The sequence below is a fragment of the Eptatretus burgeri genome, chromosome 12 (assembly GCF_056783735.1).
Source record: "Eptatretus burgeri isolate ZD-2024b chromosome 12, Ebu_testis_v1, whole genome shotgun sequence".
In the NCBI taxonomy this organism is placed as follows: Eukaryota; Metazoa; Chordata; class Myxini; order Myxiniformes; family Myxinidae; genus Eptatretus; species Eptatretus burgeri.
Window position 1 is genome coordinate 6,060,780 of NC_140972.1, and position 23,548 is coordinate 6,084,327.

The window sequence follows — 23,548 nt, forward strand, 5'->3', positions numbered from 1 at the left end:
AAAAAAGAAAAGAAGGTATTGCTAATTGAGGTTTCAGCACCCATTGATTTTGGCTTAAATAATGCGGGAATCAAGAAAATGACCAAATATCAGGATCTCAAAAATGAAGTGAAAAGATCCTGGAAGCTGAAGAACGCTGAAATTATAACAATGATAATTATTGGTAAAACGGGAATGATAAAGAAGAACCTCACGGAGATCTTAAAAACCATCCCTGGGAATATCACTACAAAATAACTACAGTTGGAAGCTTTCCGGGGCTCAATGACGATCCTGAAAATATCCCTTGAAACAAAACTTTGAGAACAAGAACACTTCAGAATTTGACCCATGCATCGAGATCCCTTACCAAAGCAGAGGTGGATACTTCGAGCACTGGGAGGATTCCGTTCCACCTCCTGAAACCCGCAAATGGAGATAATGACACACACACGAGTTCGTATTTGTGGTGATTGTGAACCAAAATAGAGAGAGAGAGAGAGAGAGAGAGAGAGAGAGAGAGAGAGAGAGAGAGAGAGAGAGAGAGAGAGAGAGAGAGAGAGAGAGAGAGAGAGAGAGAGAGAGAGAGAGACAGAGACAGAGACAGACAGAGACAGACAGAGACAGACAGAGACAGACAGAGACAGACAGAGACAGACAGAGACAGACAGAGAGAGACAGAGAGAGACAGAGACAGAGACAGAGAGACAGAGAGACAGAGAGAGAGAGAGAGAGAGAGAGAGAGAGAGAGAGAGAGAGAGAGAGAGAGAGAGAGAGAGAGAGAGAGAGAGAGAGGGAGAGAGAGAGAGAGAGAGAGAGAGAGAGAGAGAGAGAGAGAGAGAGAGAGAGAGATTACTTGTGACCATCCCTACCTTGTTTACATTATTTTTGACATACCATCCCTACATCTGATGCATCAATGTATGTGGGGTACCTCAGATAGAGGTTAAGCGGGCATCCTGTCTGCTGGCATTAGTTTGTTTTCTATACATCGTCGAGGCTCGTGGAACAGTTGGTACAATGAATGGATCAAGACGTATCAGCCCCCCCCCCTCAAAAAAAGCAGGATGCAAAACATGCATGCATGGGGTGGAGAAGTTGGACATTAGAAGGAAACTCCAAAGAGGGAAAACTGGAAGGTTTGAAAGAGGAGGGAGTTGGGTGAGGTTAACAAGGGTAGAAAAATCATGGTTTTGGATTGGGGACGATGGGAGATTGGTGGTGAACAGCTGTTGTGAAGATCTCACTTTCTTTTATTTAGTTTTGCTTTATCCTTATCTTTATCTAACCTTCCCTTCTCCCCTTACCTAGAATGGCTTTATGCCTTGTTTTGGGCGATTTCGTTTAAAAAAAAAAAAACCTGAAGGGAAGAATGAGATTGAAGAGGATCTGAAAGTTGGTTCCACAGGTGGGAAAAAAGAAAAGAGGAATAAATGAGTGGAAGTGAGCAGTGATCCTGGATTTAGGTAGTTTCAGCAGAAGGGGGTTGATGATGGGCCATGTGAGTCCTACAGAAACCTGGGGAGTACAAAGCATGAAAAGAGCAAAGGGTACAAGAGCAGAAAGTAGGCAGTGAAAGAAAGAGAGTCCACTGAAGTGTCTGTGATGGCAAAGTCATAGACCCATAGACTCAGCTTCATCATGGGAAATTCCAATAATCTTGAAGGCTTTGATTTCCATGGAATTGAGCTGAGCAATAAGTGAGGTAGAGGAGCCAGCCCAGAGGGGGAAGCAGAACTTCATCAAGCTGCAGATGGAGGCTTTGCATGTGGATAGTTCAGGTGTGCCAAGGAAGGACTTTGTGTGACAGAGGATGCCCTCTCCATGGCTGGCTTTGGAGGCCAACTTTGAAATGTGGTTTGCCCAAGAAATATCATGGCTGAGAGTGAGACCCAGGAGTTTGTATGACTGAACTTCCTCAAGAGAAATGTTAAGGAAGGAGAAGAGAGACAGAGACAGAGACAGAGACAGAGACAGAGACAGAGACAGAGACAGAGACAGAGACAGAGACAGAGACAGAGACAGAGACAGAGACAGAGACAGAGACAGAGACAGAGACAGAGACAGAGAGAGAGAGAGAGAGAGAGAGAGAGAGAGAGAGAGAGAGAGAGAGAGAGAGAGAGAGAGAGAGAGAGAGAGAGAGAGAGAGAGAGAGAGAGAGAGAGAGAGAGAGAGAGAGAGAGAGAGAGAGATTTGTCAGGATTGAAAGACACATTTCAAGTGTTTGACCAGCTAATGATTTTGTCAAGGTCTGTAGAGAGGGAAGAAGCTGCTGTCTGCCTATTTGAGGGAGGAGGGATGTCACGGCAGAGGGTGGGGTTCATCAACATGGAGATGAAGAAGATTTTCCAGAGTCAGTGAGACCATTGATTAAGATTATGAATAGGATGGGACTGAGAACACTGCCTTGGGGGTACTCCCGTCTTGACAGGGAGAGAAAGTGAAAGGATTCTGGTGAGAGCCATATGTTGTGTACGAAAGTAGAGGAAGTCAGTAACCCAAGACTGGAGTTGAGAGAGAAAGATGGGATGCCAGATTGTATTGAAAACTCGAGATATGTCAAGAGAGACGGCGCTGATCTCCTGTCTGACATCCATTGTTATGAGAGTAGAAGTAGCATGTCCAAGGAAGAGTGACCTGCTCTGAAACCAAAATGATAATCTGAGATGAGGTTGTTGGAGAAAAGGAAGGATTTAATATCAACTGTGATGATGAATTCCATGACCTTGCTGATGATTGGAAGTAAGCTGATAGGTCTGTGTAGTTGAGGGGATCCATTTGTTGTTAGCAGCGTCGCGTCACGTTCAAAGTGATCCATATGCATTTGCATTAGTTGTTTGAAGTGAATGTAATTGCTGGCTTCTTAAATTTTGAGAAGATCAATTTGAATCTCTTCCTTTCTTACATAGCTGTGAAACATTAATTTTGTATTTCTCTTACCAAGAACTTCAACGCAGCAGGAGGCTCTTGGGCCCATCAAGCCTGTGCGATAGCTGCTAACGTGTTGTTGTTTGTCCTTGCTCTCTTCTTTTAAAAGCTTAATGTCAAATAAGCAGCAAGAGACATTTAAAAAAAATTTTGAAAGGACACCGAGGGTTCAAACCACCGACCACAAGCCTCAGAGTGTCCGCTCTAACCATTACACCACCGAGTCTGCTCAACAATTACTGGAACGAAGGGTAATTGGATGGTAATGTTTTCGGTCCCTCGTATCTATCAGTAAGTACCAGCTTAGAGTTTCTCCAAGTTATCGTGATTTTTTCAATCTTCCAAGCACAATTCGTAAATAGTTTTACTAATTCACTGTGCAGCAATTCGCCACCATCTTTAATTGCATCTACAACAATTTCACCTTCTCCAGGGGTCTTTACTTCTTGCCATGCTTCTCAATGCAAAATGGATTTCATCGGTAATCACCGGAGGAATGGCTTCATTGTTAATTGTTACGTCCGATATACCGGTACAATGTCTTTTCTGTCGATCCAGGTATTCGTACAATTCTTCTGCAGATTTAATGATACTGTTATAGATTTCCGCCCGTTCGGCGTGCGACCGCCTTAGCCCAAATGCGAATGCGCAATCTAGTCGAAGCTTCCGGATCAACGCCGAATTGTTGATATACCTTACTATTCGCGCAGACAGAAATGCCAGGAGTTTATACCTCGACGGGGCCTGCACAAAAACGAGCCACTTAAGCAGCTCGTTCCGTATGCGATTGCCGAGCGGTTTTATATCACCAAGTCCCGTCGGACCAGATGTACGTTTTATCGGCTTGATAATCAGCCAGCTAATTTCCCGAACGCATCATGGCAGTTAATGGAGAAAGGGACGCAACGAGCGGGTTGACATTCAAACAATATGCATTTATTTCTACACAGGCAATGCAATGAATGGGGGCATGGGGAAAAAGACACGAGCAAAAAGCCAACAGCCGATGTCTTTTTATTATGTACAATTTTGTACATGCACTTACACAATTCATTACTTAAGGACAAGGTGCCACAGACTTTAATGCAAAACCCAAGAAAGAAAGAACAGGCTCGTGAGCCTTTAATGTACTCAGGGACGGGATGACTGGAACAGGCCCTGAGAGACCGGGCCGGCTACCTGGCCACCCTCGTGGTGACTCGATGGGTCCTTGTTCAGCGACCCTCGGTGTCTTTTCCCAGACCCCCGAGCTCTGACTGGCTCCCTTTGTCGTCCGGCCTTCACTGCGGCCTGGCCTAGCCGACGACGCGCTGCAAGAATGAACGGGTCTCGACCCTGGCTTCCTGGTTGCACCGGCGAACCTTCCAGCGAACCAACTGCCCACACTCCAACACTCCGAACTCAGCTCCCACCTCCGAACTCTCCAGCTATTAACGGGGCGTGTCTCTCCACTCCCAACTCCCACCGACTCCAAACTCCCCACACCAACTCCGCCACCAACCAACTCCACTCCCTCGGCGTTCCAATGCGGCCCTTTATCGGGTCGGGGGCATTCGCCCCTCCCTTCCCGGCGCGCGGGGGAAAATCCCAGGAGTGATAGGCTTGCCTCTGTTGTTGTTGTAATAACCGTCATTTCTGTTTCCTTCAGGTGGCTTTCTGGGTGTGGTGTTTTTGTTTGTAGAGGAGGGTCGCTGTTTTGTGGAGATTGACGAGGTTGTTGAGATGTCGTGGTTGCAGTGTGGTTGGCGCTGTGGTGGGGATGGCGTGGTTGTTGAGATGCTGTTGTGGTGGTGGTGGAGGTAGCATGGTTGTAGTAGTGTCGTTGAAGAGATGCTGTTTGTTTAAAATAAAAGATAGAAAAATAATAACGGCTAACTCAAAGATGCACAGGCCGGCACACGAATAATTCCCATTATACATCGGTGGGGAATTCTAACCTGGAACACAGACTTACCGACACAACTGACCTCTGGGGAACCTGATTGGCGTTCTGTGAATTTCCACAACCGTAACAATACGATCCCCGTTTGTGATAATGCATCCATTTCCTTCTTTCAGTGCAAACATCTCAACACATCCTGTTGTAGCACTCCGCTTGGAAGCTTTTATTGTTCTCCATAATTTTAAATTTTCGTTCACGTTGACATCCCTTATTCTTCTCTAATTTCTTCTATAGAGTCTTATTCAGTTGACTAGATTCAACGTTTTCTTTCCGAAAAAGGGAACCGTATTCCTGAAAGGGCAAAATGTAATTAAATTTTCCTATCCAAAGCTTGGCTTATTTGACATCAAATAATAATCTCGGAAGTACACAGACACCACGATTTGAAAATAAGAAACAAATAAACACAGACAGATATTGATGCAAGCACAACGACTAGTATCCCTACCTGTGCATTCATTAGGACAAATAAGTTAGAAGCACATTTTGTATGTGTTTCTAGCATATATAAACAGTCAAAATGGGATTACTATGGCACTGTTTTCCACAAGGAACAAATTAAACATCACCCCGTACACAAGGACAGCTGAGAAAGCATTTTGGCAAACAACAAAGGGACAATGGCACAGCTGCTATGGAAGGAAATGCCACCCGAATGACCCGATATGAAATTTTAATAACCCGGTAACTCGCTGCCGATTTGACCAGACTCCTCACTCTTCCATTACCTCCATTTTTATATTAACTTAGTTCTTACTGGATATTTTCATTCCTTCTTATGTCACCACATTCCTCTATTAGTAGTGTGCACATTGTTAAGCATCAATGTTTAATTCCCCATGGTTAACAAACTTAGAAGGTTGCGCCCCTGAACCGTGCAAGGGGTTCAATGTCCAATGGGAGCCGAGACGTACCCAGAGATCCTCAGCATTCTCTGCTCTCTCATTAACCTGACCAATCTATGATGACTCAAACACCGTCACTTATTAACATTAACCTTCGGAAAGAGGTAAATGTGTGACTATGAAAAACAAATAAAGATTTAATCTTTGCTTTTGAAATCTTCACCCAAAATGATCTATAGGAGTGCATTGCAGGCACATAGATAACTTATGATGAACTCTTTTGTTTTGTGTGCAGAAAGAATAATCGTATTGTGGCGGTAATGAATAATAGCACAGCATCTCAATGAGCTGTTTAAGCAAGAAATAGATGAGCCTTTCTTTATCCGAATCATACTCATATATGTTGCTTTAAGAATACAAGAGGCGTATGCTGTTCTCCAATTTAACGGATAAAAGTAATGGATTAGTGTGGGGATTCACTCCATTGCAAATGAATTATTTTTTCTCCATTTTCCTCTCCTCCTGGACCAAGTTGCTTTCAAAGGTTTATAAAGTAACACAAGCAAAACACTCACAGTTGAGGGGAAAAGGAGAGGTGAGAAGAGAAATAACAAACACATTAAAATAAAGGGAAACATTAGAGATCATAATTTCACAGGTAATAAAGATGTGCAAACATTATATAACTACAGGACACACTGTTATGCTTATTTTATCATCATTTTTTCTATACAAGATTGCAGCTCATGGAAGAGTAAGATACCAGGGTAAATGGCAAAGAATGGTCAGTGGGGTAACAGTTGGACAAAGCAAGCAAGGGAATAGAGAGAGATAGAGAGATAGAGAGATAGAGAGATAGAGAGATAGATAGATAGATAGAGATAGAGATAGAGATAGAGATAGAGATAGAGATAGAGATAGAGATAGAGATAGAGATAGAGATAGAGATAGAGATAGAGATAGAGATAGAGAGAGAGAGAGAGAGAGAGAGGAAACACGAAGGAAACACAATAACCTGCAAGTACGAGGGGTGGGCAAGGTTGGGTTAATGGGGGTAGAAAAGATTGCGGGTAAAGATGAGCGATGACATGAGATGGTAGGTGCACCACTTACTTGAAGCCCTGGAGTGAGGAGTGTGATTGAAGAGCTTCTGGAAGGTGGTTGTACAAATGTGGGAGAGGGGAATGAAATAGTGGAGATATGCAGTGAGCCTGGATTTTGGGAGTTTGTTCAGGAGGGAAATGGTACAAAGAAAGCAATCAATTCACAAATTGTATGCACAAGGGATTGCAGAAGTTTTCAATTTCTCAGGGACTTTGGAGTTTTTTTTTTAATTCAAAAAATGTCACCTTTAGTCATTGAGGCATGAGAAGGATATGTGTACAATTCCTTTCATTAAATATTTTTTATTAATTGCACTGTTTTGAAGGAAAGCAGAAATTAAATGATGGCCAATAAACCGATGGGGTTAGATATAATACTGGCCAACTGTTTTGTGAAAATAGTCTAATACTTTATCTGTACAGTATTTGTGTTTGGGATCATCAAGGTGCTTACGTCCTCTTCTTCTTCTTTCTTGTACAGCACATGGCTGAGAGTAGCATCATTTGCTGGGGTGCAATTGTGCCACTAATGCAGTGTCCCCTGCAAGTTAGGGCAGGAATTTGGAATTTTTTTGTAAATTACCCCCACCACCGAAAGTGGACGGAGGTTATGTGTTTACCCCTAACTGTCTCTCTGTTTGTGAGCATGATAGCTCTAAAGGTTATGAACGTATTCGAATGAATTTCGGTGGACAGGTTGGGTGTGTGATATTTACTAATTAATTAGATTTTGGTGAAGATCCGGATTCAGATCTAACCTCTCATTTTGGATTCAAAATGTAAACCATTCGGTCTGGCAGAGGTACACATTCTACCAAGTCCATCCATCCATCGGGACCATCTTCTGTGCAGAGCGTTGTTGCTGCTTAAGCAGTCTCCTTGGCTATTGGGCACAATCCTGGACAGGTCACCACTCTTGACACAGGATACCAGCAAGCTGGCACTCATTTTGCCGAACTCAGAAGGATGACAAGCAGAGTCAACCCTACCAGGTATTAATTCAACAGATGAGTGGGATTTGAACTCAGGATCAAAGGATCCCAAGCCCACCACCCTAACCATTAAGCCAACACCAGGCATATTCCACAAAGTGCCATTCTAATTGTTTGTTGTTATCCATTTCATGCATTGTTGAATCTGTCTATGTAATCTCTCAAATGATAGTCCTTCAGAAGCCTGATCACCCACATGGACATTACGCCATTTTAAGACCTGTTCATTTTCTCCTGAAAACACTTGAAGTCGAGTGAGATCAAAGCATGCACAGATAAACTCTTGAGTACATGTTAAATTCATAATCATAATGCATCTATGCTATTAGCTGGCGCACACGCTCACTCTGCCCTCACTTTAATGCACCCCAATGAGCTCATTCATGTTTATTTTGGTCTTTTTTTTTTCCAAGATTTTTGTTTTCCCTCCTGTATAGTGTATAAAGCTTGACTGTTTTATATGGATGGAAATGTGCATGTGAGCAAGCAAGAAAGAGCGGCTCAATACGAAACTAGCTGCGGCTGTTGTCTTGTGCTTTGGCATTTTCCTCGGGTTCTCCAGTTTTATGAGTGAGAGCATTCAACGTTGATGAGGAGAATAGTTGTGAGTAACCAGTTTATTGTTTGTAGAAATATCGACGGACCATGATGGTGGACAATGTGAATAATTCCATTGGAAAATTTGATTGACGCAGCAACCCAATTAATTAAGCTTGGACCGTGCAAGGAGAGGTGACTCAATGCACATGTGCTATTGATGGAGTGGACTGGGACTCACTATCTCAGATGGATCTGAGAAAAGTCAGAAATGTGGAAGAAGGATTACTGATTCATTTTGTGTAAAACAAATCAACAAAGCATGTTAGGATGGGTTAACTATCTGAGAAACAGCATGGAAAAATGTGAGTAAGCATTCCAAGTGTCAAGTGATCATAACAAGGTGGGCCTGATCAAGATATACATTGGTGGTGTAACAATATCATTTCTCCAAAAATATGTGGGTGGCATTAAAATACTGCACACTTTCTGAATCAAGATCTACGTGAGTGGTATGAAAATATATATTCTTGATCAAGATCTATGTGAGTGGTGTGAAAATAGATATTCTTGATCAAGATCTATGAGAGTGATGTGAAAATAGATATTCTTGATCAAGATCTACATGAGTGGTGTGAAAATAGATATTTTTGATCAAGATCAACGTGAGTGGTGTGAAAATAGATATTTTTGATCAAGATCAACGTGAGTGGTGTGAAAATAGATATTTTTGATCAATATCTACGTGAGTGGTGTGACACGAGATATTCTTGATCAAGATCGACATCAGGTCAGGTCAGGTATGGGAGCATGTGCCAGAACAGCGCGTCGCTGCGTCCACTTTCCGCCGGTACTCCAGGGGCCTCCGTCTGGCCATCCCCCAGGCAGATGCCAGGCCCATCCCCATCTCCTTGAGATGATGGTCAACCTGCTGCAACCATGAGGCACGTGGTCGGCCCACTGGCCTCCTCCACTCATGAGACTCCCTCGCTGAGAGAATCTGGTGAGCAGGATCAGCGTCAGGAAAGCGAGCCACATGTCCATACAGCCGCAGCTGACGCTCACGGACTATGCAGGTAACAAATCTCATCCGAGTCTCTCTCAGCAACCGCTCGTTGGACACAAAATCCGACCAGCAATAGCCAAGGATTCTCCGAAGAGACCTGGTACCAAAGGAATTAAGTCTCCGTCTCAGATCCTTGGTCAAAGTCCAAGTCTCGCACCCATAGAGCAAGACTGGAAGTACCAAGGACCTGAAGACTCGGACTTTCGTCCTCCCGCACAGGTACCGGCAGCGCCACACCCCATGATCCAGTGAATCCATGACTCCCCAGGCCCGACCCAGACGTCTATTGACCTCCGGCTCACAACCTGCGGAGACATGAATATCACTGCCAAGGTAAGTGAATCTATCCACGACCTCAACATCCTCACCACAAACAGACACAGACAGGACAGCAGCATCCAAGATGTCACCGAAAGCCTGGATCTTTGTTTTGACCCAAGAAATCCGTAATCCCAACGGCTCCGACTCCTCATTCAGCACCTCGAGGGCCCCCAAGAGGATGTCTAAAAGTCTCCGCAAAGATGACTGCATCATCTGCAAAATCAAGGTCCGAGATCTTGACATTGCCAAACGTGCACCGCAACTTGATCTCTCCGACATCCTCCCAAAAATCCAGTCCATACAAGTGCTGAAAAGTGTGGGGGCAAGTACACATCCCTGACGAACTCCAGTAACAACTGGAAATAAGTCAGAGGCGGTACCACCACACTTCACAGCACTCTCAGTACCAGAGTAGAGTTCAGACATCAGATCGATCAGTTTCGGTGGCACCCCACGAAGAACAAGAATCCTCCAGAGGACATCCCTATTCACTGAATGGAACGCTTTACAGAGATCAACATAGGCTGCAAGCAGCCCCTGCCGAAACTCTCGTCTGCGTTCAGTGAGGACACGAAGAGCAAGGATACGGTCAATCGTTGACCTCTTTGGTGTAAAGCCTGACTGCTCTGGACGCTGGTGCTCAAGCAGATGGTGGCGAACCCTATCAAGAATTATCCGAGCAAAGACCTTGCCCGGCACTGAGAGCAGCGTCACCCCTCGGTAGTTGTTGCAGTCTTGGCGATCACCCTTCCCTTTCCAGAGAGGGACAACAAGGCCCCTCTTCCAGTCAGTTGGGATGATGCCTGTGTTCCAGGCAGAGCACAAAACTGCATGCAACGACGCGAGTGCAGCATTTCCACCAGCCTTGAGAAGTTCAGCATGGATGCCACAGATCCCTGGAGCTTTGCCCCGTTTCAACTGGTTCACCGCAGCCCGTGTTTCCACAAGCGATGGTGGACCACAGTTGATTCGAGGGTCAGCAACAGGGATTGTAACACCCTTGACGTCCAACTCGACAGCTGGGGGATCAGCCTGGTACAACCGCTCAAAGTAACCGGCCCAGCGAGCCTTCACTTCAGACTCCTCTGTCAAGAGCCTACCACTCTCTGCTCGAACTGCAGTGCTCCGAGGGATGGGCTTGGATGAGCATGTGCGCGAATTCCCCTGTAAGCGGGACGAGAATCACCTGTCCACAGGTGATGCTCTACCTCCTCACAGATTCCTCGCACATAGGCCTCCTTGTCCACCCTCAGTGCACGTACAGTTTTACGCCTCAGCTCCCTGAACAGCTCAGCTCTGCCATTCAGCCTGGCCCTGCGACTCTGGTCAATGGTATCCAGTGTCCCTTGAGAGACAAAAATTCTTCTTTGCCCTGCGGTGAACTCCAAGGCATCCACCGGCAACATCAAGGACGGTGGTCTTGAAGGTGCTCCACAACTCTTCAGGACCCCCAAAGCACCCAGACCCCAAGTGTCCACTCAGCCTGTTCGCAAACTCCTCAGCTACTCTCTCATCCCTGAGCTTGGCAACATCCAGCCTAGGCTGGGATGGTACCATTCTCCACGATTTAACGCGCAGCTTTAGAGTTGCTGCAACAAGCCTGTGGTCAGTATTGAGACCTGAGCACTCCGGTAGACCCTGCAGTTCTGGATCATCCTCCAACGACCGTCAATGAGGACATGGTCAATCTCCTTTGCCACACCGCCAGCGTTGGAATACCAAGTCCAGCGATGAGCTTGCGGGCGCTGAAACCATGAACCAGCCACCCTAAGTCCATGACTTCTTGCAAAGTCAAGGAACTTAGTGCTATTCTGGTTCATAGTTCCTGACCCATGGGGACCAACACACACCTCATAACCATCCCTATCAGTTCCAGTCGATGCATTGAAATCCCCAAGACTAGAAGTGTATCTCGTCTGGGGCACTGATCAACCACAGACTCGAGTGTGGCGTAGAATGCATCCTTCACGGTAAGATCACTCGCCTCAGTCGGAGCATAAATAGAGACCAGGGAAATGACACCTAAGGAGTGACGAATCCTTAATCTCATAATACGCTCGTTGACCGGTGTTACCTCAATTATCATTGGGGTCAGCTTATTGGACACAGCTACAGCAACTCCTTGGGTATGGTAACCATCAGAGCGACCAGACCAATAGTAGGTGTAACCACCCACCATTATCTCGCCGCAATCCGGTCTCCGAACCTCAGAGAGCTGCAATCCCGATGTCCAAACGCTTGAGCTCAGATGATAACAGAGACAGGTGATCATCCTCTCTTAGGGATAGGACATTCCAGGCACCCACCCGAAGGGACCGCCTCAGGTTAACCCAAGGAGACCGCCGTCTGGTGGACGACACCTCAGCACCACTCCGACACACTCTCCCGCAATCTGACCCAGGGATGTTTCCCCGTGGTTTCCCTCCTATCAAAGACTGGGGGTCCCGAAGGCTTTGCCCCAATCCCATCATCCGGTGAGCTGCCCTGCGAAGGGAAGCTGCACAGGAGGTACTCCCACGGAGTGGGTTTTCAGATTTTTTTGCGTTTTTGCGTTTTGCGGAATGAAGCGTTTTACGGTGGCTGGAGTGCAAATCCTGCCACCAACCTCCAAATAAGAAGTAACCCAACTGCAGGAGGACGTCCGCAGACACAGTTGGGCACTAGATATGGATGGCCGTTGGCTCACAAGGAGCTCCTCCGCCCTTTGATATCTACGTGAGTGGTGTGACACGAGATATTCTTGATCAAGATCGACATGAGTGGTGTGAAAATAGATATTCTTGATCAAGATCTATGAGAGTGATGTGAAATACATATTATTGATCAAGATCTTTGTGAATGGTGTGAAAATAGATATTTTGATTAAGATCTACGTGAGTGGTGTGACACAAGAAATTTATGATCAAGATCTAAGTGAGTGGTGTGAAAATAGATACTTTTGATCAAGATCTATGTGAGTGGTGTGAAAATAGATATTCGTGATCAAGATCTACGAGAATGGTCAGGTCAGGTCAGGTATGGGAGCATGTGCCAGAACAGCACGTCGCTGCATCCACTTTCCGCCGGTACTCCAGGGGCCTCTGTCTGTCCATCCCCCAGGCAGATGCCAGGCCCATCCCCATCTCCTTGAGATGATGGTCAACCTGCTGCAACCACGAGGCACGTGGTCGACCCACTGGCCTCCTCCACTCACGAGACTCCCCCGCCGAGAGAATCTGGTGAGAAGGATCAGCGTCAGGAAAACGGGCCACATCTCCATACAGCCGCAACTGACGCTCACGGACTATGCAGGTAACAAATCTCATCCGAGTCTCTCTCAGCAACCACTCGTTGGACACAAAATCCGACCAGCGATAGCCAAGGATTCTCCGAAGAGACCTGGTACCAAAGGAAATAAGTCTCCGTCTCAGATCCTTGGTCGGAGTCCAAGTCTCGCATCCATAGAGCAAGACTGGAAGTATCAAGGACCTGAAGACTCGGACTTTCGTCCTCCCGCACAGGTACCAGCAGCGCCACACCCCATGATCCAGTGAATCCATGACTCCCCAGGCCCGACCCAGACGTCTATTGACCTCTGACTCACAGCCAGCAGAGACATGAATATCACTGCCAAGGAAAGTGAATCTCTCCATGACCTCAACATCCTCACCACCAACAGACACAGACAGGAGAGCAGCACCCAAGATGTCACCGAAAGCCTGGATCTTAGTTTTGACCCAAGAAACCCATAATCCCAGCGGCTCAGACTCCTCATTTAGCACCTCAAGGGCCCCCAAAAGGATATCTAAAGTCTCCGCAAAGATGACTGCATCATCTGCAAAATCAAGGTCCGAGATCTTGACATTCCCAAACGATGCACCGCAGCTTGATCTCTCCGACATCCTCCCTAAAATCCAGTCCATACAAGTGCTGAAAAGTGTGGGGGCCAGTACACACCCCTGACGAACTCCAGTAACAACTGGAAATAAGTCGGAGATGGTACCACCACACTTCTCAGCACTCTCAATACCAGAGTAGAGTTCAGACATCAGATCGATCAGTTTTGGTGGCACCCCACGAAGACCAAGAATCCTCCAGAGGACATCCCCATTCACTGAATCGAACGCTTTACAGATATCAACATAGGCTGGAAGCAGCCCCTGCCGAAACTCTCGTCTGCGTTCGGTGAGGACACTAAGAGCAAGGATACGGTCAATCGTTGACCTCTTTGGTGTAAAGCCTGACTGCTCTGGATGCTGGTGCTCAAGCAGATGGTGGCAAACTCTATCAAGAATTATCCGAGCAAAGACCTTGCCCGGAACTGAGAGCAGCGTCACCCCTCGGTAGTTGTTGCAGTCTTGGCGATCACCCTTCCCTTTCCAGAGAGGAACAACAAGGCCCCTCTTCCAATCAGTTGGGATGATGCTTGTGTTCCAGTCAGAGCACAAAACTGCATGCAACGACACGAGTGCAGCATTTCCACCAGCCTTGAGAAGTTCAGCATGGATGCCACAGATCCCTGGAGCTTTGCCCCGTTTCAACCGGTTCACCGCAGCCCGTGTTTCCACAAGCGAAGGTGGACCACAGTTGATTCGAGGGTCAGCAACAGGGATTGTAACACCCTTGACGTCCAACTCAACAGCTGGGGGATCTGCCCGGTACAACCGCTCAAAGTAACCGCACCAGCGGGCCTTCACTTCAGACTCCTCTGTCAAGAGCCTACCACTCTCTGCTTTAACTGCAGTGCTCCGATGGATGGGCTTGGATGAACGCAATGCGCGAATTCCCCTGTAAGCGGGACGAGAATCATCTGTCCACAGGTGATGCTCTACCCCCTCACAGAAACCTCGCACATAGGCCTCCTTGTCCACCCTCAGTGCACGTACAGTTTTACGCCTCAACTCCCTGAACAGCTCAGCTCTGCCATTCAGCCTGGCCCTGCGACTCTGGTCAATGGTATCCAGTGTCCCTTGAGAGACAAAATTCTTCTTTGCCCTGCGGTGAGTTCCAAGACATCCACCAGCAACATCAAGGACGGTGGTCTTGAAGGCACTCCACAACTCTTTAGGACCCCCCAAAGCACCCAGACCCCCCAAGTGTCCACTCAGCCTGTTCGCAAATTCCTCAGCTACTCTCTCATCCCTGAGCTTGCCAACATCCAGCCTCGGCTGGGATGGTACCATTCTCCAGGATTTAAGGTGCAGCTTTAGAGTTGCGACAACAAGCCTGTGGTCAGTAATGAGGAACTGAGCACTCCGGTAGACCCTGCAGTTCTGGATCATCCTCCAGCGACCGTCAATGAGGACATGGTCAATCTCCTTTGCCACACCTCCAGCGTTGGAATACCAAGTCCAGCGATGAGCTTGTGGGCGCTGAAACCATGAACCAGCCACCCTAAGTCCATGACTTCTTGCAAAGTCAAGGAACTTAGTGCTATTCTGGTTCATAGTTCCTGACCCATGGGGACCAACACACATCTCATAACCATCCCTATCAGTTCCAGTCGATGCATTGAAATCCCCAAGACTAGAAGTGTATCTCGTCTGGGGCACTGATCAACCACAGACTCGAGCGTGGCGTAGAATGCATCCTTCACGGTGAGATCACTCACCTCAGTCGGAGCATAAACAGAGACCAGGGAAATGACACCGAAGGAGTGACGAATCCTTAATATCATAATACGCTCGTTGGCCGGTGTTATCTCAATTATCATTGGGGTCAGCTTATTGGACACAGCCACAGCAACTCCTTGGGTATGGTAACCATCAGAGCGACCAGACCAAGAGTAGGTGTACCTGCTGCAATGATGTCACCACTATCCGGTGTCCGAACCTCAGAGAGAGCTGCAATCCCGATGTCCAAATGCTTGAGCTCAGATGATAACAGAGACAGGTGATCATCCTCTCTTAGGGATAGGACATTCCAGGCACCCACCCGAAGGGACCGCCTCAGGTTAACCCAAGGAGACCGCCGTCTGGTGGAGGACACCTCAGCACCACTCCGACACACCACCGCAATTTGACCCAGGGATGTTACCCTGTGGTTTCCCTCCTATCATCAAAGATTGGGGCTCCCGAAGGCTTTGCCCCAATCCCGTCATCCGGTGAGCTGCCCTGCGAAGGGAAGCTGCACAGGAGGTACTCCCACGGAGTGGGTTTTCAGATTTTTTTTGCGTTTTTGTGTTTTGCGGAATGAAGGGTTTTACGGTGGCCGGAGTGCAAATCCTGCCACCAACCTCCTGATAAAAAAGTAACCCAACTGCAGGATGACGTCCGCAGACACAGTTGGGCACAAGATATGGATGGCCGTTGACTCACAAGGAGCTCCTCTGCCCTTTGAGTGAGTGAGTGGTGTGACAGATATTCTTGATCAAGATCTACGTGAGTGATGTGGAAATAGATATTATTGATCAAGATCTTTGTGAATGTTGTGAAAATAGATATTTTTGATCAAGATCTACATGAGTGGTGTGACACAAGATATTCTTGATCAAGATCTAAGTGAGTGGTGAGAAAATAGATATTCTTGATCAAGATCTACGTGAATGGTGTGAAAATAGATATTTTTGATCGAGATCTACATGAGTGGTGTGAAAATAGATATTTTTGATCAAGCTCTGCATGAGTGGTGTGAAAATAGATATTCTTGATCAAGATCTAAGTGAGTGGTGTGAAAATAGATATTCTTGATCAAGATCTACGTGAATGGTGTGAAAATAGATATTCTTGATCAAGATCTACTTGAATGGTGTGAAAATATATATTTTTGATCAAGATCTACATCAGTGGTGTGAAAATAGATATTATTGATCAAGATCTGCATGAGTGGTGTGAAAATAGATATTATTGATCAAGATCTATGAGAGTGATGTGAAAATAGATATTCTTGATCAAGATCTACGTGAGTGGTGTGAAATATATTCTTGATCAAGATCTATGTGAGTGACATGAAAATAGAAGTCCAAATTGTAGTAGGTAGGGAGGAGTGAGAGCTCTTGTCATGGGATGACCAATCAATCACTGCCCAGGGACATCCACAGTCCTGAACTGCCCATGGGCCTCCACGGTCCTAAATCTGGTTGTTTCTTGTTCACGATTACAGTGTCAGTTACTATGGAGGTGGTCACAACCATTTCCTGAGGCATTTTGCTTGGTTTCTGTTCACTGTAGTCATGAACAGAAGCACCTTCATCATCTTGAGCTAAAACACTGAATCTGTTTTGCAAATCAAAACCAACCACAGGAGTCAACATTTCTGAATCAGAAACATTCAGTACAAAAGAGCAAATCATAGGAAGTACAAATAACCTTTAATAGCCTGCTTACTGCCGCTGGGTTTAAAAAGAAAAATCACTTCCTTGTTTCTATTTATTTAGCATTTGAGGTTCATTCTGTCTGTCCAGGTGATAAGTTTTTCACCATTTGAGCTTTTGTCATCACATTTTCAATAAAGCTTTATTATGACAATATGAAGAAAACTAATTAATAAATTTAGCATTTTTTTTAAACTGTCGTTTTTTTCAAGTTTAGTTTGAGTAAAAAGCGAACGTAGACAGGCTTTGCATTTTGAGATATTTTTCGAGTTGGCCTCGTATTTAAGTCGTTGAGACGTATTTTACAGAGATTTACTAACATTTTCAAAGAAGCAACATTACTTTTCCCATGTCTCCCACGCATGATAAATGTTCCAGAGGTAACTGTTCCAACGTAATCTACTTTTCCTGCCATTTTCTTCAAGAACCTACTGGATAGAGAACATTACTTCAAATAACATTTACTACCTCTTGTTATAAATTGGTAAAAAGGGAACACATTGCTTATGATAACAAACAAAATGAGAAAGAGCAATCGGAGATTGCAGACCCTCGCCAGGACTTTTTGTGTGTTTTGTGTTTGTGTGCTTTGGTGTGTAAACGATGTGTTGACAACATAAGGTTGTGTTCATACAGCAGACAAACCGACATTTTTGGTTTTATTGTACAGATAGATTCACGTTGAATTGCATGTATTTTATAGGTGTATGCACGTTCCATACTTTCTCATAGTACGTCGGCTACTTTAAAATCCACTCACATTCTCTAAAGTATATGATATGAAGACATACTAACATTCTTAATTCTAGATCCTTTATACACATACTCGTATTCTAATTGTACGTACCTAATAGACATGTTCGAATTGGAATTGTCCATATTTTATAGAGGAACGTTTATAGAGGTAAGTTGAAAACGATCATGTGTAATACTTGCTACATACCACCATGATCATGCAGCTGTTTGTGGCCTACATTGGCACATTATGTGTGGACAGACAGACAGACAATTGGCACAAACTTTTCTTTTTGTACATTGGCACAAACTAACAAATGGAACCAAATGCAATAAATTCTGGTGTTGAGGGTAATAAAAAATAAAACAAACATATACCAACTATACACCTACAGGCCATTTTTTTTAGTGTGTGTGCGTGCATATTTTTGCTTTAAATATGTTTTTTTTATTTCTGTAACCACTTGTCCGATCGAAGCAAAACTTTAAACATAGGAGGGACTCCACCTGGAGAACATTCGATTGCCAACTCCGATGTCATCGGTCACATGGTATGGCAGCCATATTGGATTAAAGGAAAAAAAATAGGACATCATTTTCTCCAAAACCGTTCAATGAAAAAAAATTGAACCTTGGCAAATGTCATCAACTCTCCATGGGGTATACATGGTGACCACCATGACATCATCGGTGAAGTAGTATTCCAGCCACAATTGGCTGAATTGAAATCTTTATCCGAACAATCTGAAACTTCATATATCTGATGTATGACCTGATGTGAGTGAAGAACTAAATTTGTGGCGGTCATAATCCATGCCAAGAAACTGTGTGACATAATAGGGTGCAAGGATGATACAGGTATTTGGGCCATAATAGCAGTGTGTTCAGTGAATGATGGCATTCTTGTTCAGAATGAATGTGTGAGGCAAGAAGATGCGCTCTATGAATTCTGTTCTAGTTGTTGAAAATGTTTTTAATCTCCCAGAAACTTTGTGTTATTTATTCATAAATGTCACTTTCAGCCATTGAGGCGAACCAAGAATATACATGCTGTTCATTTCACATAAAATATTCTCAATTACATTGTACTGTATGGAAGCAACAATTTCCAGAAAGTCAATGAATGGATCAGTCCTGACATGCAACTGATCAAGCATTAAGTTAAAGTTGGAAAAATGCTCTCTCACTTTTTGTACATTTCTATTCAGCATCATGAAGCTGTTTATCGGTCACCGTGATGTAACACGGCCATTTGTGATTAAAATCCATGCGTTTGCATCATCATCATTATTATCTTATATATTATTTCCGAGTTTGTAGTTTCGTGTCGCGCTATCTTTGACTTTGTTCTGCGCTCGAGTAACGTGATATTCGGCTTACATTATCTCAAAGACCATATGAGGTGCAAAGACCATATCTGAAACAGTGAAATCGTGCCAAAAACAGTTACTGCATTTGGCGTTACGGTGCAAATTATACCAACTACAAAACAAGGGTTCCACAATGACAATGCTATAACCCAAAACATTGTGTATCAAGAAGTACTTTGAACATTTTATTCCACTTACTGCATTAAAGTAAAATTACTACTGATACTCTGCATCAGTTCCTTTCTCAAACAACCCACCCCAACATGTCGTGCAGAGCGCGGGTTATGCTAGTTATATTATTGCAGAGAAAGTGCAATGAAAGCGTCTGATATCTCATTGCTATAATGCTCAGATTACAGCTGAAAATGCAATATGTTGCTGCCGGCATCTCTCACAGTGTGTCGATCATGAATACTGGTTTGTCGTTTCCAGATGAATAGCTCATTATAACTCAGGGGAACATGACTTCAGTACCTTGTTAATAGAAATGCTCCTTGTGTGTTTTTTTAACACGTCTCTCAAGATAAGGGAAGAGACGACACTGATTCTTGTATATTATTATTTTGGACCATCTTTATTTGAATTGTATTTGCAAATTTACTTTGGTGGATAGACAGAATGGGTATGAGGATAGATAATATAATAACAAAAAGGTGTTGAAACTCAGGCTCATTTTTTTTTCTTTTTGCAGTGATTTAAGGCTCACATGGAGCTTGCGCATATATTATTTGCATGGCAAGGACTTTAAGACACATTCATGTATTTCTGACATTAATTAGAAGGGGATTTGTAAGCAATGGATAAAGCAATATATCACCTTGCATGGGATTTTAACCAAGGATATAACACTTTGTAGAGCACAGAATCCAAGCATCAGGATCTGTGGGCTGAGATGACAACAACACAGAGTCCAATTTTCCTCAAGCAAACAACTCAACTAATTTCCATAAAGTAATCAGAGAAGCAAGGACAACAAGACAGAGCATTTAAGAATGCAGAACCTTGTCGGGGTATGTAGCTTGTATGAGATACTCAAAGATAACTGAGGAACTGACGCAAGAAGAGGCCATTTGGCCTATCAAGTCTGCACTACATCACCATATTAATTAAATCTAACAGTTTATTAACTTGAATTCACTGGGGTAGAGGACAGGGTAGAGATGTAAGGATGAGAATAGTGGAGCAGGCACAAAACACTTTTTTAGGAGGTTTGGGGGGGGGGTGGGCAGGGGGAGCAAACGGTTGTGGGGTGGGAAATAAGCAAACACTCAGAGCACATTCACATTTGATGAAACTCTCTAACAGACCACAATCATAACATGTATCCAATCACCGATCCATACATCGGCAATCTACCATTCCGACCAATATTCATGTACCCCTCTGTTTCTAATTATTTTCGGTATCTAACCAAGTCAAAATCACAGCGATCCGCTATTTGTACTGCCACCACCTTTCCAGGGAGACTATTCCACATATTTACTCGTGTTAACTCTCCTCTTCTTTTCTCTCATACCATGGCCCCTGGTCCTGTCAATGTTTGTTGTGTTGAAAATCTTCTGCACTTATTTTGTGTACACCCTTTTTTTTCCCAAACATCTCGATAAGATGCCCTCACAATCATCTCCTTTATAATATACTAGACGACCCGTGAACCCGTTGGGTTCCCATTGTGACAGCGGTTGATGAAAAAAATCATTTCAAGAAAAAAAAAAGATAGCTCCAGCAAACTATACCGCTGAGGTAGTTTGTATTGATCAAATTCTCCCGAAGAGTACTTGACTGAATTGGGAATTGATTTTTTAATAATTTTTTCGTTGCCTGATTTGAACGAAACTTGATACTGCACACTAAACTGCAGGCGAATGGTGAGTACTGCACACCCCAAAAAATTTTGCGCTATCATGTACCGTTTTGGCTGTATTTCGGGAACATACATACATACATACAGACAAGATGAGAGTTTTTGTTTTATATATATATATGTATATATATATATATATATATATATATATATATATGTATATATATATATATATGTATATATGTATATATATATATATATATATATATATATATATATATATATATATATATATATATATATATATATATATATATATATATATATATATATATATATATATATATATATATATATATATATATATATATATATATATATATATATATATATATATATATATATATATATATATATATATATATATATATATATATATATATATATATATATATATATATATATATATATATATATATATATATATATATATATATATATATATATATATATATATATATATATATATATATATATATATATATATATATATATATATATATATATATATATATATATATATATATATATATATATATATATATATATATATATATATATATATATATATATATATATATATATATATATATATATATATATATATATATATATATATATATATATATATATATATATATATATATATATATATATATATATATATATATATATATATATATATATATATATATATATATATATATATATATATATATATATATATATATATATATATATACATATATACATATATATATATATATATATATATATATATATATATATATATATATATATATATATATATATATATATATATATATATATATATATATATATACATATATATATATATATATATACATATATATATATACATATATATATATATATATATATATATATATATATATATATATATATATATATATATATATATATATATATATATATATATATATATATATATATATACATATATATATATATATATATATATATACATATATACATATATATATATATATATATATATATATATATATATATATATATATATAAATATGGGGCTGCAAAAGTAGGTATACAGTAAGGATTATACCAATATTACCAGTATTATAATAGTGGTGTTAGGATTCATTTAATAATTCATAATTCATTACTGTATACCTACTTTTGCATATATATATATATATATATATATATATATATATATATATATATATATATATATTCCTGTCTCCTTCAGCCAATCCGCTTGGTCGAGCCGGGCCCAGTAATCAATCGAGATGCTCTACGCTGGAACCTCTCTGTGGCAGCAATGTCCTTCCTCAGATGAGGTGACCAAAATTGTACACAATATTCTGGATGAGGCCAAATTCCTATACATTGTGAAAACTACCTCTTTTGATTAATAATTTATCCCCTGACAAACACAACCTAAAAATTATACATTTGCTATTACAGAGATTACCCTCTGTCACTACATCTCTCCGATACTCGCCAAATCAAACATTGATCACAACATTTATAATTAGCTTCCTCTATTAATGTTCCCCGATTGACTTGCTCGATTAACTCGTTTCCCAAACATTTTCTCACCTCCTTTCTTTCAAAAAATAAAATGTACCACTTAACGAGTTGCTCAAAAGAGTTAGCCCGAAAATGCCGTATTTTTGGTGTACAAATCAATACATTTTCTTCCCAGGAAGTCTGGCTCTCGACTTGTACTCAAAATCGACTTATCTATGGTTTAAGACATTGAATTGCAGAAATAAAAAAACAATATTTGCAAAGTGATATTTTCTAAAATCAATTGCATAATCCTATATATTATTTCTGTTAACGTCTGCGCGTAATTTGACGTTTCTCCTCCGAAACTGCCGGACGGATTGTCGCCACTTTCGGCATGCGGGTGGTCTGTGGTCTTATGAACAGCATGGGCTATGTGAGATCGCGTCAGACGGACAGGTTTGGGAATTTTTGGCGATTTTCTAATTTTTACATTCGTTTGCATGGCGACGTGTGACGTCACCGCTGAGAGGCGTAATTACGTCATGACATCATCGGTCATTCTCTGACGTCATTACGTCTGTCGTCGACAGACCGTCACCGCTGAGAGGCATAATGCCACTCCGAGAAAACAGCGTCTGCAATGTAAAACCCTCTTCTGCACATGCTGACTACCTCAGAAGGTGAATTTGACACAAAAAATGTGACAAGAAACATTGTATCCATGTATAATTCCAGCAATCTGTGTGTGTGTGTGTGTGTGTGTATGTGTGTGTGTACGTGTGTGTGTGTGTGTGTGTCTGTGACCGCTGTTTCTCGACAACCGCTGGTCCGATCTCATTGAAACTTGCCAAATATATTGCTGGGGACCTGAGGATGTGCCTTTTCAAGGTTTGATATTAATCGGAAAAGTGCTTCCCAAGTTATGGCCATTTATTTACCAAACCAATGACAAGACACGTTGCTGTGTGGGCGTGGCCGATGGGGAAGGGAAGCTCAGCCGCGTTCCCCATTACGGGTTACAACGTACGGGCTTCCGAATAATGATGACTTCGTGTAT

General features: G+C 42.5%; 2 protein-coding genes across 10 annotated transcripts in view; one reads left to right on the plus strand and one right to left on the minus strand.

Annotated features, from left to right (window-relative positions):
- Positions 1 to 23,548, plus strand: part of LINGO1 (leucine rich repeat and Ig domain containing 1) — a 393,052-nt gene that overhangs the window by 155,772 nt on the left and 213,732 nt on the right. The window lies entirely within an intron of this gene.
- Positions 1 to 23,548, minus strand: part of LOC147015021 (uncharacterized) — a 74,774-nt gene that overhangs the window by 30,428 nt on the left and 20,798 nt on the right. Inside the window, exon 2 of the mRNA XM_085849331.1 lies at positions 6,808 to 6,905. The gene's annotated coding sequence lies outside the window, so the exon portion shown is untranslated. The remainder of the gene's footprint in view (positions 1 to 6,807; positions 6,906 to 23,548) is intronic.